The sequence below is a fragment of the Trichosurus vulpecula genome, chromosome 4 (genome assembly GCF_011100635.1).
Source record: "Trichosurus vulpecula isolate mTriVul1 chromosome 4, mTriVul1.pri, whole genome shotgun sequence".
Taxonomy (NCBI): domain Eukaryota; kingdom Metazoa; phylum Chordata; class Mammalia; order Diprotodontia; family Phalangeridae; genus Trichosurus; species Trichosurus vulpecula.
Window position 1 is genome coordinate 264004659 of NC_050576.1, and position 16028 is coordinate 264020686.

Consider the following 16028-nt stretch of genomic DNA (forward strand, 5'->3'; position numbering starts at 1 on the left):
CAGTCAACTGCAGGGAAAAGATAGTTAGTCAAGTTAGAGGGCTAATAACTTCCTTAGTCAAAAACAAAACAAAACATTTTATTGATCCCAAGGGGACTCAGTGTAAGTAAGAGGATGGGGTGGGGAGCAGAAAGGTTATCTGGGTATTTTGGTCATTGAAAAAAAGAACATAGCTAAATCTTCTGGTTTTCCTCATAAGACATGATGGGAGTTTTCTGAACCTCAAATTTCCACTGGGATTGGAGGTGGTAGAGAGTCAGTCCTCTTTCCCTGACCTGATGGGGCAAACCCTTGTTCTTGGTGCTGAAGGAAAAGGGACATGGGTGTGCCTCTTAGATGGAAATGGAAAGAGGCTGAGCTGAGCCCTCTGAATAGCATGGGAAAGTGAAAGAGTCTATGAAAATATGAGTCTCTTATTTGTGGAAAAGTTCTTTTCCCACACTCTAGCCATTCAAGTGAGCACCATGGGTGGGATCCATTACAGGTGAAGGAGGAAAACAAGAAGGGATGAACAGTTCTAGGAACTGCCCTCCAGAGTTGCTTATAGTGTCAGAGAAGGGAATTAGGTGTTCCTACCAACACCATATGTCACAGAGTAGCATCCTCTGACGCCACCTGAGGGGTTTATGGATTCTTGGTGAGATGTTAGAGGCTAGTAGGATTGGCCACCCTTGGGGCCGTAGGGCTGTACAGCCCCCTTCCCCTTCCCAGTTCTGGAAGATACTCAGGGCTGTTATCCAGGTGAGACAAGACAACAGAATAGTCTTCTGGCCTGTGGGATTCAGACTTGATGGTTGGGCTCTAATTGTCTGGGAAGGCCAGAGTGAAGAGGGCCTAAGGTCCACACACAAACTTACACACTGAGCATTCATCAGCTTCTTCTGCATGATACTCTTCTTGTAATAGTAGTAAAGGTCAACTTGTTATAATGCATTGGGTGATTCTTCTGAAGGCCGAAGAGCCACTTGACCTCCTCCAGCTCTATGAATTTGAATTCCATCCATTGATCTGGTCTGGCAATGAAGTGAGCATTAGTTGGGTCAGTCAACAGAGCAACCAAAACTTGCTAGAGCTGTAGGGAGCCTGGGTGCTGGTATGGGGACCCTTCCTGGAATGCCCCTCGACCTTCTTATTTTAAGTCTACTTTAAATATTTCTGGGACCACACAGACATTTTCTAGAAAGGCCTTATGAATTTCTCAAAACCATAACCCATGGTTCCATTGCTTGAGGAGTGGCTAGTCTGCTCCTGCTAGATCACCACCTCAGCCTCTGTGCCTCATGTTGGTGCTGCCCCCTCCCACCTGTTCATACAGGAGGGCATATTATTCTCTCTTGAAGTTCTGTTGGGGATAAGGCAGGCAGAGATTAGACAAGTGGGGCTTGTAGGAGGCTTCATGGGGCTCCTGGTGCCCACCTTGGGAGGATGGGAAACAATAATATGTTAATGGGGGCTGCTAGAAAAATGGAGCTCTGTTCCATGATGAACCCATTTCTGGGGTTTGGAGGGGTTGTCCCTAGGGGACTCAAGAAACTCTGTCCTGTCCCAGGAAAGTGCTGCAGAGGTGATTGTCTTAGGGCACTATGTGTGGGAGACTTGATTGTCACTTGTCTGTGGGCATCATAGGCACTGGTATAAAGGCAGTGCTCACCATGGTGGGAGGAGAGCATGACTTTCAGATGCAGGGTGGCCTTGCATCAGTATGGGTCTCTGTGGCTCCTTGACCTTGGTGGGGGGACTGTGAAAAGTTAAGTTTTCAGAATGGAAATCTGGTACAAATCTGGTATGAAATCTGTTCAACACTATTGGGAATCTGAGCTCTGGTAAGCCAGGTCTCCTGCAGTAGGCTTAAGCTTTGAAGAGATCTTCCTACTCCAAGGGATGGTAGGGAGCCAAAGTTCATGAGTTTCCCCTGAGAGACCATCAGAACTCTGTTCAGGCTCCCATTTCCTGGCAATTTAGTGGAGGAGGAGTATGGCTCTTGCTGTTCCACATATACACCTTTCATCCTCTGCTCTACCTGGTTCCTCCCTCAAACCTGGAGCCTCGGGCCCACCAATGGAGGAAAGATCTGAAGAGGAGGCATCAGTGCTGTTGCTGCTTGGGGGTCCAAGAATTGGACTTTGGGGTTCAAATCAGAGCAAGGTTTCCTTAGTCCCCAGTCCTATATTCACCAACTTGTTTTCTGGCAGGATTAGAGAGTTGTGTGCCTGGGGGACACCGCCCCCCCCCCCAACTTGGGGCATTTCCTTTGACACAGGAGGAGCTTTCCCTGTTCTCTTTGTTTACAAAAGTCTCTTCCTTAAAAGCTCTTTCTCATTGACTCTGGCTCCTTTTGCCCTAGCAGGGGGCCCCAGGTAAGGTCACTTACTTATAGCTGAGGTTTGATCAGATTTAGGGGTTTCCCAAAAGGGGTCTTAAATGCACTCAGTATACTATGTAGATCAGGTATAGGGCAGCTATTTATTTTCCCCATACAAAAGAAATGCTTAAAATATAAAAGATTCATAGCTGTTGTTGAGGGAGATTTAAAAGAGGAATAATAACCTACAAGTATTATACTCTCTTTGGAGGTTGATACTTATGACATTAAAATGTGAGGCACCTAGTGGGACTACTGAAAATATATTTCTTCCTTGCCTTTTTGAACAATTCTATCAAAATTCGTGTCTTCTAGAAAGAGAAGCCAAGGGTTGGGTTTAATATTCTATTAGTTATCTTCTCCACTGAGAAGTGTTGTAGCAGATTTTCACCAACAGCATCTAAGGCATTTGGGATTTCTTAGCCTCTTGAACTTTCAAGATCACCTCCAAAGCAGTAAATGCCCATCTTAAGATTTGGGATGGGTCACCTATGCTCAAGGAAGTGAGAATAAAGCAGGAGAGGCAGGCAGAGATGCAAGACTCAGCCCCAGGCTTACTTAGATATACCTGTGTACAATGCCATGTGTGAATGGTCACCACACATTTTGGGGATTTGGGGAGAAGGGCTTCTCCTTTCCCACTGGAGGTTGAAGAGAGCTTTCTGAGTCTCACATATCTGGCAGATAGGGAAGGGAGAGGAAGATGAAAACAGAATCAAAATTATCTCTCATTTTAAAATCTACCAAGTGGTATACTCTTTCTGCTAAATGACAAATAAAGGGATTGCTTTGCTATGTCAAAATACAAGTCCTTCAGTGATGAGCCACAGATGTTCCCAAAAATCATCAGGGGAGCTCAATTCAGTTTCAGGTTTGCTTCATATCGTAGCAAAAAACATTTGGTGGTGTTTGTGAAGGGTCCTACTAATTACTCCTATCTATTACAAAAAGAGACAGAGGGAGGAAGGAAGGCAGGGAGAGAGGGAGAAAAATAAAATATTGGAAGGGAGGGAAGGAGGAAGAAAAACAGAAGCAAGAAAGGAATAAAGGAAGGGAGGAATAAAGGAAAGGAAGATGGAAGGGAGGAGAGGAAGAAGAAGTGAGGAAAGAAAGGAGAAAGAAAGGAGGGAAGGAAGGAAGAAGGGAAGGAATTAAAGGAGGGAGGACTATAGGGAGGAGAGAAAGAAAGCAAGAAAGGGAGGGAAAAGGAAGGAAGGAAATAAAAAAAGAACAAATCAATCAACAAGAATGTGTTACGTCCCTACTATGTGCCTGGTTGTATGCTAAGTGTTAGAGATATGAATCAAGAAGTGAAACAGTACCTGTCTTTAAGGAACTTATATTCTACTGGTCAGTAGAGCATCTTCATGGATATATGTTTATATTTTATATATTTATATACAGTATTTTATATATAATTTTATGTTTACATTATATAAATATGTGGAGTAAAATAACTAATTATATATAATTATATATGAATATATCATTTAAATACATTGATATAATGTTAATATATTAACAAACTATACATTATATACAATTATATTTAACATGTATATTATATATAATTATACAGCTTTTATATATCTATATAATTACAAAGCTATTTTAGGAGCTCACTATGAATTGTGAGAGTCAGCAAAGAATAAGGCAATAAAGGTTAAGTGACTTGCCCAGGGTCACACAACTAGTAAGTATCTTAGGCCAGATCTGACTGACTCCTGAGCTGGTGCTCTATCCGTTGTGCTTCCTAATTGCCTTTAGAATGTATTTTAAATGACTCGATTACATACATCCAGAAAGAGAAAATGATAATCACTAAGAACAAAAATTCCAAAATGGTATTTTCATTTCCTTTTTTTTTCTTGTAGAAGAATTACTACATTGGGCAGTCCAGGTATATTGTGATAGCATTTACCTAGATTTTATGCAAACATTTCACAAAATGTCTCATGCCATGGACACGATGGACAGAAATAGATTAGACAACAGTTAACATTGATTTGGGAAATGGTGAATGGCAAGATTAAAAGTAGTGATTTCTGGCTAAGACATATGCTATTAAAGGAATTATTAAGGGTTGGATTGTGAACATCCAAGAAGAGAACCAGTAACCACTAAGAGCAAAAAATAGCTTCGTCAAGGAAAGAGCAGCCCCATTTCTTATTTTTGGAAGGGTTATTGGACTGGAAAGATTTGGGAAATGCTGCAGATGCTGGGCTTTGTTTTTACCTAGATTTCAGGAAATGACTCATTGTGGTTTGCTCTTCATTCTTGAAGAGGAAAATGACATCAGGAAGATAATGCCATGACTTGCAATTGATTCGAATTGAAGTGAGGGAGGGCTTTGCATCCTTATGGACAAGTTCAAGATAGTGGGCTAGAAAAAGCTAGAATGATGTGGATTTAGAAAGTAGTTGAAAGGCAAGATCAAAAGAGCAGAAATTAATGTGGTTAACTATTAACTTCCAAGGAATGGATCTATATTTAGCCTCATCTCAAGTTTTTTTTTTCTTTTTCTTTAAAATTAAATACTTGAATAAAGTGATTTGTATTTAGGCACATGTTGGAATGGTTGTCTTCTGGGGGTCCTTTCCAACTCAGAGATTAGGGGATCCCAGTTAGGTGGAGAACCTGTTAGCAACAGTGTTCAATTGAGTTAAATAATTTTATTCTCACTCATATTCCTTTTGTGACCCCCGCCTTTGACATAAACCCTGGTAAAATCCCTTAACTTTTCACTGCTCTAGGCAAGTCTAAGACCTTGCATTGGTGCATGGAGTTTCCTCACCCAGTAGTTAGCTATACCAATGAAAGAACAGGTCATAGACCCTATCCCTTAGTTGTATTCATAAAGTAGGTATCTTAGTTTAGGTTCTTGGAATGTTGTCCAAGAGATAAAATGAACACAATAACAAAAGTTACAAATTCTTTGCCAGCAGTCTTCAGGCTGTCTGGTGTTTCTTATGATCTCAAGGAAGAGAATTGAGAAATTAAGATGATAGGGTGGAAGGAGCAGATAATCCAGAAAAAGATAACTTGTCTTTAGTAAGGAGGGCACCTTTACTGTCTTGCATTAGTTGTATGAAGGTATTCTTTCCTGTTCTTATGCATAAATTGCTCCATATCATTGAACCATTTTAACATCTGAAAAATAGTATCTTGGCAATAGAAATTACCAAGGGGAAAAAACCAACAAAACTTTTGGACACATCTGCTGTTTATCCTACATCATTTAAAAATTATAATTTAGCTGTGCTGACAGGCAAAAAGATTCTTAATTTAGTAAATAGACATGGATTTCACAGATTCACTGATAGGAAAGTTCTATTTAAATGTGTTTGTGAGACTGTAAATCCTTAGGTGTGAAAAATAAGTATCCACTGTTAATGGAATATATTAACATAATAAGAAATGTCAGAATAAAATGCAGGAATTCATATAATGAAATACGACCCATGAAGATAGTAAAATTACACTTTCTTCACACTTCCACCAACAGTGTTTGTAATACAGGAAAGCTGCAATATTAAAGCATACACATATATCCTAATTGCTCAGCAAGTATCACGTATCATATTGCTATGACCTTTAAAATGTTATAATAGCTCCTTATCTGATTGAGCTAAGTGAAGTTAATCAAATAAAGTAAAACTGATGAGAGGAAATGCTGATTTACAAGAGAATAAATTAGAGGTTGTAGGGTGACTTGCCATATGCTTCTATCCTCCCTTTCATCTGCACGTAAATTGTTCCTAGATGACTCTCCCTGTTTTTCTTTAATTTAAAGAATGATTTATTATAAACTTTATTTTAAACTTGAACAATATTAATTATACTTGCTTTATAAACATTTACCTATGAGGTTTCTTACGGCTGAACACTCCTGCCATGCAGCTTCTTATAGAAGGGGATGGGGAAGTAAAAACACTGTTATTAATAGCATTTTACTTTTCCCCAATTACATGTCAAGACAATTTTTAGCATTCATTTTTACAAGGGTTTGAGTTGCAAATTTTTCTCCCTCACTTCCCTCCCCTCTTCCTAAAATGGTGGACAAGTTAATGTAGGTTATACATATGCAATCATGTAAAACATATTTCTGTGTTAGTCATAATTGTGAAAGAAAAATAGATCAAACGGAAAAGGAAACCATGAAAAAGAATAAAGTGGAAAAAATATGCTTCTACCTATGTCCAGGGTCCATCAGTTCTTTATCTGGATGTGGATAGCATTTTCCTTCATGAGTCCTTTGTACTTGTCTCGGATCATAGTGTTGCTGAGAAGAGCTGAATCATTCATATTTAGTCATCACACAAGTTGCTGATACTGTGTACAGTGTTTTCTTGGTTATACTAATTTCACTTTGCATCAGTTTGTACAACTCTTTCCAGGTTTTTCTGAAATCCATCTGTTCATCATTTCTTATTGCACAATAATATTCCATTATATTCATATACCATAGCTTGTTCGGCCATTCCCCGATTGATGAGCATCCTCTGTTTCCAATATTTTGCTACCACAAAAAGGCCTTCTATCACAATGTTTGTACATGTAGATCCTTTTCCCTCTTTCATAATCTCTTTGGGATACACACCTAGTACTGGTTGGCAGTTCTTGGGGGAGGAAGAGCATGGGTGTGGCAGGGCTTGTGGTGACAGTGGAGTAGAAGTAGCTCTGATAACAGCAGTGCAGCCTCTGAAGCTTAGGATAAAGCACTCTCTACTCTACGACTAGTCATACCCTGACAAAAAGCTCAAGGATCAAGTAGTTGGCTGGGAACATGAACAGGCAGAGAAAAAGGATGCAGACTAAGACTCAAACTATAGAATCTTTTTTGGTGACAAAGAAAATCAAAACATACAGCCAGAAGTCAACAAAGTCAAAGAGCCTACATCAAAAGCCTCCAAGAAAAATATAAATTGGTCTCAGGCCGTGGAAGAGCTCAAACAGGATTTGGAAAGAGAAGTAGAGGAAAAATTGGGAAGAGAAATGAGAGAGATGCAAGAAAATCATGAAACACAAATCAACAACTTGCTAAAGGAGACCGCCCCAAAAATACTGAAGAAAATAACACCTTAAAAGTAGACTAACTCAAATGGCAAAAGAGCTCCAAAAAGCCAATGAGGAGAAGAATGCCTTGAAAGGCAGAATTAGCCAAATGGAAAAGGAGGTCCAAAAGACCACTGAAGAAAATACTACTCTAAAAATTAGATTGGAGCAAGTGGAAGCTAGTGACTTTATAAGAAATCAAGAAATTATAAAACAGAACCAAAGGAATGAAAAAATGGAAGACAATATGAAATATCTCATTGGAAAAAACCACTGACCTGGAAAATAGATTCAGGAGAGAGAATTTAAAAATTATTGGACTACCTGAAAGCCATGATCAAAAAAAGACTCTAGATATCATCTTTCAAGAAATTATGAAGGTGAACTGCCCTGATATTCTAGAGCCAGAGGGTAAAATGGAAATTGAAAGAATTCACCGATCGCCTCCTGAAAAAGATCCCCAAAAGAAAACTCCTAGGAATATTGTTGCCAAATTCCAGAGCTCCCAGATCAAGGAGAAAATACTGCAAGCAGCCAGAAAGAAACAACTTGAGTATTGTGGAAACACAATGAAGATAATACAAGATCTAGCAGCTACTACATTAAGGAATCAAAGGACTTGGAATACGATATTCCAGAGGTCAAAGGAGATAGGATTAAAACCAAGAATCACCTACCCAGCAAAACTGAGTATCATGCTCCATGGCAAAATATGAACTTTCAATAAAATAAAGGACTTTCAAGTTTTCTCAGTGAAAAGAACAGAGCTGCATAGAAAATTTGACTTTCAAATACAAGAATCAAGAGAAGAGTGAGATGTTAAACAAGAAAGAGAAATCATAAGTGACTTACTAAAGTTGAACCATTTTGTTTACATTCCTACATGGAAACATGATGTTTGTAATTTATGAGACCATTCTCAGTATTAGGGTAGTTGAAGGCAATACACACACACACACACACACACACACACACACACACACATATAGACAGAGGGCACAGGGTGAGTTGAATATGAAGGGATAATATCTAAAAGATAAAATTAAGGGGCAAGAGAAGAATATATTGAGAGAGGGAGAAAGGGAGAGATAGAATGGGATAAATTATCTCACATAAAAGTGGCAGGAAAAAGCAGTTCATTGGAAGGGAGAGGGGGCAGATGAGGGGGAATGAGTGAATCTTGTTTTCATGGGATTTGACTTGAGGAGGGAATAACATACACACTCAGTTGGGTATTTTACCCCACAGGAAACTAGGGGGAAGGGGATAAGAAAAGGGGGATGATTGAAGGGAGGACAGATTGGGAGAGGAGGTAATCAAAAGCAAGCACTTTTGAAAAGGGACAGGGTCAAGGGAGAAAATTGAATAAAGGGGCACAGGTTAGAATGGAGGGAAATATAGTTAGTCTCTCACAACATGATTACTGCAGAAGGGTTTCACATAATGATACATATGTGGCATATGTTGAATTGCTTGCCTTCTTAGGGAGGGTGGGTGGGAAGGGAAGAGGGGAAAGAATTTGGAACTCAAAATTCTAAAAGCAGATGCTCAAAAAAGACAGTTGTTTTTGCATGCAACTGGGAAATAAGATATACAGGCAATGGGGCATAGAAATCTATCTTGCCCTACAAGAAAGTAAGGGGAAAGGGGATGGGGCAGGGGAGTGGGGTGACAGAAGGGAGGGCTGACTGGGGAATGGGGCAATCAGAATATATGCCATCATGGAGTAGGGGGGAAGTGGAAATAGGGAGAAAATTTGTAACTCAAAATCTTGTGGAAATCAATGTTGCAAACTAAAAATATTAAATAATAAAATATGAGAATTTTAAAAAAAGAATTGGAAGACTGGGGTTTGAATCCTAGCTTTTCCATTTGCTACCTATGTGATCTTGGACAAGTCACTTAACTTCTCTGCACCTCAGTTTCCTCCTCTGTAAAATTAGGTAGTTTTACTAAATGCCCTTTAACTTTCCTTCCAACTTAAAAGCTGTGATCCCATGATTCTATAATCTTATATAGCAAAAGAAGACCTTTGGTGGAGAAAGAGCCTTTCATAGATTCAAGTTCACAGCCTTAAATGAACTTCATAGTGCTAAGTCAGTCATAGTTGATCATTACAAAATGTTGCTGTTAGTTATGTACAATGTTCTCATGGTTCTACTCAATTAACTCAGCTTCAATGCATGTAAATCTTTCGAGGTTTTTCTGAAATCATCCCACTCATTATTTCTTAGAGCACAATAGTATTGCATTTCATCGATATACTGCAACTTGTTCAGTCATTCCCCAACTGATGGGCATCCTTTCGACTTCCAGTTCTTTGCCAGTGCAAAAAGAGCTGCTATAAATATTTTTGCTTACGTAGGTCTTTTCCTCTTTTTGGTGATTTATTTTGTATATAGACCTAGTAGTGGTATTGCTTCCACCATCTTTCAAAGTCATTGACAGAGGATCAACAGTCACACCCACTGTTTCTTTCAGGACCATGCTATGAAGTTCATTTAAGGCTGTGAACTTGAATCTATGAAAGAATGTGGGAGGAGTAATGTCTTATGAATCTGAAAATATAGGTTGTGTCAGATTATAAAGGGCTTTAAAGGCCAAACAGAGGAGTTTATAGTCTATCTTAGAAGCAATTGAAGGGTAGGCAGTGACATGGTTAAGTCTAGGTTTAAAAAAAATCACAGCAGCAGCATGAAAGTGGGACTGGAGTAGTGGGTGATTTGAGGCAAACAAGGGAATAAAGTAAGAAGTTCTTGTGATAATTTAGATGACTGGTGATTTGGGTCTGAATTAAGGTCACTGTGACTAGAGAAAAGGGGTCAGATATGAAAGATGTAGTAGAAATGAGAAATTATAAGATTTGGCAATTGAATGGATATGTGAGATAAGAGCGACTAAGAGGCTGAGGATAGTACCAATGAAATTCACTGGAATAATGATAGTACCTTTGAGAGAAATAGGTATGTTTGAGAAAAAGTGCCTTTGAGAGAAACAGGAAAGAAGGGTGATGTTAGGGGAAGTATTTTGTGTCAGACATGTTGACTTTGAGATCTTTTGGGGATATCTAATGTGTAACCTATGATAGTAATTGGTCATACAAAACTGAGGCAAAATTGATTTGTGTTATTCTGCTCTGTTTATATAATTTCTCCTTGTAATATCTGTTTGTGTTTGCTCTGAAGTTCAGGGTGCTCACCTTTTCCCCTGAACTAAGTGAATAATATATGTGTTTAATTAAAGTGAGATTGTTAACCCCTTGAAGTTGCTTTCCTTAGAAAAGCAGATCAAAGAACCTATTCTAGCATCCCTCCTCTGTGCTCGTATTATTGGTCTTACGTAGTCACAGTAGCTGCAAGTAACATTATTTTTACAAAAGGAACAGAGCCCAGGACAAAGGGTCACCCATGTGACCTGATCAATTCTAAGTCTTTGGCTCATAGTTTTCTTAGATATAAAATGAGAGTGTTGAACAGGTGAATGGTTCTTCCCCTTTTTGTGTCATGAGCCCCTCTGGAAATCTGATGAAGCCTATCAATCACTATCAGAAACATGTTTTTAAATGCATACTTATAAAATATAGAAAATTATAAAGGAAGGTGTATTGAAATAACACTATCACAATATTAAAAAAAAGCTCCCAGACCTCCCCCCCCACCCCCAGCCAAAGAGATCCTTGGATTAGATCATCTTTAAGTGTTCTTTCAGTTCTATATCCAATGCGACTGTTTTTTTTTCTCATTTCCTCCAAACTTTTTTTTGATAATTCATCACTTAGGATGTCTTCCATCACCTTCCCCTGACTTCAGCTGGATTTCTGTAACCGTATTTTGTTGTAGCTCTCCCATAGAAAAAGCCTTTGCATTTAGCAGTAATTAATGTCACACAAGTAGTTTCAAATAACAAGCTTCCTTACCACTTTAAAAACAGGATTTAATTTACAAGTATATGTAAATGTGCATGTACATAAGTATAAACCATTCACATACATACATACATGAATGCATACATACATATACACATACCTACATACATACATTCAACTCTGGGAATGTGATCCGTTACCCACTGCAGGGCATACTCTTAGGCATGCTACTCATACCTTTCTTTGGGTATTGTAACAATCACTTCACATCCAGAATGGAGGACTGACAAGGGCAAAGGAAAGGAAAAAAAAGACAAATGTAAATATTCATAGGATTCACATTGATATGGATGGAATTTTGCTTTTTACATGCAAGTAAACATTTATTTAATTGACTTGCAGTTCAATGGGTCTGAGCGATGAAAGATTTACAATAAATTATATAGAATTTAAATGATTTTGCATGAGGTGTTTTATGTTGGATGGCTTCCACATCCATGTGGTTTCCAAGATTCAAGATATTCTTGTACTTTTTCTTTCCTTGTGCCTCATGGTTCATAGCAGGAGATAGTTTTTTTAAAATTCATTTAAAACAAAGGTCCTTTCTTTTTTAAAAAAAGTGTGAATAAAACATTAAAGAAAGAATTATCCACTGGATTTGTAAAATGTCTCTACCTACGTTGAAATTCAAGGAAGGGAATTTATCCAATAAGGCTACTTTAAAAAGTCTTTTTATTTATCCTTAAATGATATTACATCAGCCCGAATTCTCCTGTTTTGGTCATTAAAGGTATAGTGACTCCCTCCAAAGAAATAGGGAATTTTACCTCACTCAGTGGACCCAAACTTCTCCCTGGAGAGTGATATCCGTGCAGAAAAGTCTGGGAGGTATATTCTGGAGGTCCGTTTTCAATAAAGAAGCAGAGAGTTGGTTCTCAGCTCAACAGGTTTTATGAAGCAGTGGAGCATCATGCTCATCTCTGGTTTGTCTTTTAGAAGAGGTAAATCCTCTGAATATTCCAGGACGAGAAAAGGGTATGCATCTGTTGGAAGGAGAACAACCCCAAGATCTTGGGAAGCTTGCCTTATTTGGCAATTGTGTCTTTACCAAATGGTGTCATCAGGGACTCTTGGAATACTCTTTGCAAATGCCAAAAAGACATTTTAGAGTAGAGACCTTTAGAGCTGAACAGAGACCTTAGATACTATCCAATGCAAACATACTAGTTTACAGATCAAGACTCTGACACCCAGTCTTAAGATAGGAAGGGGCTTTCTCAACTGTGTGGTTTTTTATTCATTTGTATTCAGGGAGAGCTTGAATCAATCAATTAATCGTATTTATTGAGCATTTACTATGAGCCATGCACTGTGCATTGAGCAGTGGGAATATGAAAAACTAAAACCTGATATGCTATCAAGGAGCTCACAGTTTAATGAGGAAGACAACATGCAAACAATCATGTATGTAGAGGACCTATGCATTGACAAGGGGAGATAATCCTGGGACAAAATCCATAGAAATGTGGGAAGGCATTGGGGAAGACTGAGAAAGATGTCTTGTAGAAAATGAGATTTGAGCTAAGTCTTGAAGGAAGCCATGGAAGTCAGGAGGTGGAGGTAAGTAGATTAAGCATTCCAGGAATGGGGAATAGCCACTGAAAAGGCTTGGAATCAGGAGATGGAATCTCATCTCACATGAGAGGAATAGTGATAAGACCACTGTCACCAGATCATAGAGTACATGGAGGGGAATAAAGTTTAATTATCCTTGAAAGTCTTCCTGTGCTATTACTTTATTATAAATGGGACTACTTAATGGAGTCCTGTTCTTTGTATGAATATTTTTAAGTATCCAGGTTCAAGAACATAGAAGTAGAGACTGTCTTTTAACTTTCTTTGTATTCTCAGTGCTTAATATAGTGTCTGGCATATAGTATATCTTTAATAAATATTTATTGACTGAGAGATAACCCATAATTTGGGACAAATGAGAACTGTAGAAGCAGGAAAAGAGACTGCAAAGGAACTAATTCATTAGTTCTCTTTGTTTCTGGGGGCATGTGACCTTGAGCAATGTGACTACTAGAGACAAGAATGAAATCCTACTCTCTTGAGGATATAATGAATCCCATGGTTCTTTGTTACTCATAAAAAAGGTTGTGATTAAAATTTTTTTATAAGATTGTGCTATAGGTTCTGTCACTGTTATCCAAAATATAAAATGAACAAGTAAAAATTTCTGTGACGTATATGACTTAAATTCCAAAATAGGTTTTAGGATACGTAATTTTCAGTCAGTTGTGATATTGGTGGATCACTTTGAAAACCTTTTTAGTAAACTGCAAACAGTGTCTGCATGTTGGATAACTCTAACTTGTCTCCAAGGAAATAGAAAAACCTCTAGGATTTAAAAAGTTAGTCTCACTCCAACAACTATATGAAAAAAAAAAGTTCCCTCTGTTGCCTTTACAATACACTCAAAGGTGGGTGGGGTTTTGAAAACTACCCAGTAAGGAATAAATATAACAGACTAAATTGGGAGGCAGCTGATGGGTTACTTTTCTTAAAACGTCCTTGTTCCCCTCAAGGTTCCTTTTCCTTCTCTCTTTTTCTTTGAACATCTGTTTTCTTGAACATTTTCTCTTGTTTTCCCTCATCATTTTGTATCTCATATTAAATTTATAATGTATATTTAGAGCTAGAAGGCCCCTTAGAGGACATCTTGTTCAAATGTCTCATTTTATAGAGAAAACTAAAGCTCAGACAAGTCAGTAGATTTGTCCAAGATCACACAAGCAGCAAAAGGTTGAGCTGGATTTGAACCCAGGTTCTCTAACTCCAAATCTGACAATCTTTCAACAATACCATTTTGCTGTGCATATTTCATTAACCCTTTAGTAGAATGTCAACTCCTGGAACTCAAGACCAGCGCCTTTTATAGTAGGTATTTCATAGTTTGTGGACTTGCTTCCTGGTCCAACTCTTTCCCCCCACATCCCCAGCCTTCCTTGACTAAATCTGGTACAATGCTTTAAAGGATTTATTTTTCTCTGAAGCCCCAGGGGCAGTGCTGAGGCTGGTGGGAGTTGGATTTTTCCCTAAGGCTAAGTATATGCTGCTTGACATGTCTGGATTTGGGGTAAGTGAAGAGGGAGATGGTCGTTTTTAGTTAAAATCATAGGAATCACAAGGATAAGAAATTTTTTTCCCCTGTGCCTTGAGATGTCTTTGCCCCAAGTTTTACCATGACACTAGCAGAGAAGCCCAAAAATAAGTGCCAATTTGGGGGAGTGGTGGTTGGAGGGGAAGGTAAGCAAAGAGGAACAGTGGGTGTCCAGTGTAGCCCAGCCAATGAGGGAGCACCACAAAACAGCTAGGTGCAAGATTAAGGTTAGTTTCAGCGTTAAGAATGGTGAGCAAGAATTTTTTTTTGTTTTTTTGGCAGGGCAATTGGGGTTAAGTGATTTGCTCAAGGTCACACAGCTAGTACATGTGTCAAGTGTCTGAGTCTGGATTTGGACTCAGGTCCCCCTGACTCCAGGGCTGACTCACTGCGCCACCTAGCTGCCCCTGTGAGCAAGAATTTTGATCACACTGTATGTGGATTCTTAGTAGCTCATAAGTCCTCTTTCCCAGAAATGACAGGGGCTTGGAGGTATATATTAGGAACTCAAACTATATTTCTTTTGCAGTGCGAAGTAGCACATGTACAGAGCATCTCTGCTACTACTTGCCAGGGGGTAGAAAGCATACTTCTGAGAGAGTGATGATTTGTAATGGAAGTACCTTGGAGACCTTTGGGAATGCCTAAATGTTCCATACCTGGTTTCAATCTGCTAATCATGTGTTTAGAAGAAGCCTTTTCCCTAGTTGCAGGAATCTGAGTGGTGTCTGCCAGTCTTTTTGATTGATGTCTCCTGGTTCAATTCCTTCTCTACATCATCTGGTGAGAGACAATGCTATAAGGGAAAGGCCTTGAGCCCTCTTCCCTCCGAGATCAAAAAGTGGCCGAATGAGATGGGACCCAGTCATTTCCACCTGTGTTGATTCTTTTTCATTTTAGGTGACATGATTATACTCTCTAACCTTCTGAATTTCAAACAGTCAGTAGAACAAGCCCCTCAGCATCCTAGCAACCCTGTGTTCCAGTGTCCCAGTGTCCAGGCTTTACAAGCTGTCTAACATCAATGTCCTGATGAGCAGTGAGGGACCTTTGCGACATGGCTAGGCACTGTGCTGAGTGCTTTTTACAAACATTATCTCATTTCATACAAAAAGCTTTTTTTATCAGAGCCTTCTGTAACTCTTGTGAGTAATATCTTTCACAATAATGTAATAAAACAAAGGACTTATTAAGTGATTGTTAGATATTTTTAAAAAAACAGGTTAAGGGAATGTTTAAGCAATTTAACAATCAATTTATCCACCAAATATGTTAGCCCAACATAATTTTTTAAAATATTAAAAAAACTGGGCTCATTTAGGGTGACTCATGCTCAATTTGTTAAAATAGACAAGAATTGAACTTGCTAATAAATTGCTAGCATGTGTATATTAAACCAGTATTTTGTTTAAAATATGTGATAATTTTTGCTGCTATGCCACTTGAGAGGCTGAATTAATATTTTCAAATTACTGTCAACACAAAATTGATCAAGATTACTTAAACAAGCCCAGGTGACAAAGTTATGTTTGTCAGTTTTCTTGATCCCCATGCAAAGATTTCCTGGGGACAATGAGTTG

The 16028-nt window shown here is 38.6% G+C and overlaps 1 pseudogene; it reads right to left on the bottom strand.

The window, feature by feature from the left end:
• Positions 1 to 652: 652 nt before the first annotated feature.
• The window catches only part of LOC118847086, a 40508-nt pseudogene continuing 25132 nt past the window's right edge, over positions 653 to 16028 (bottom strand).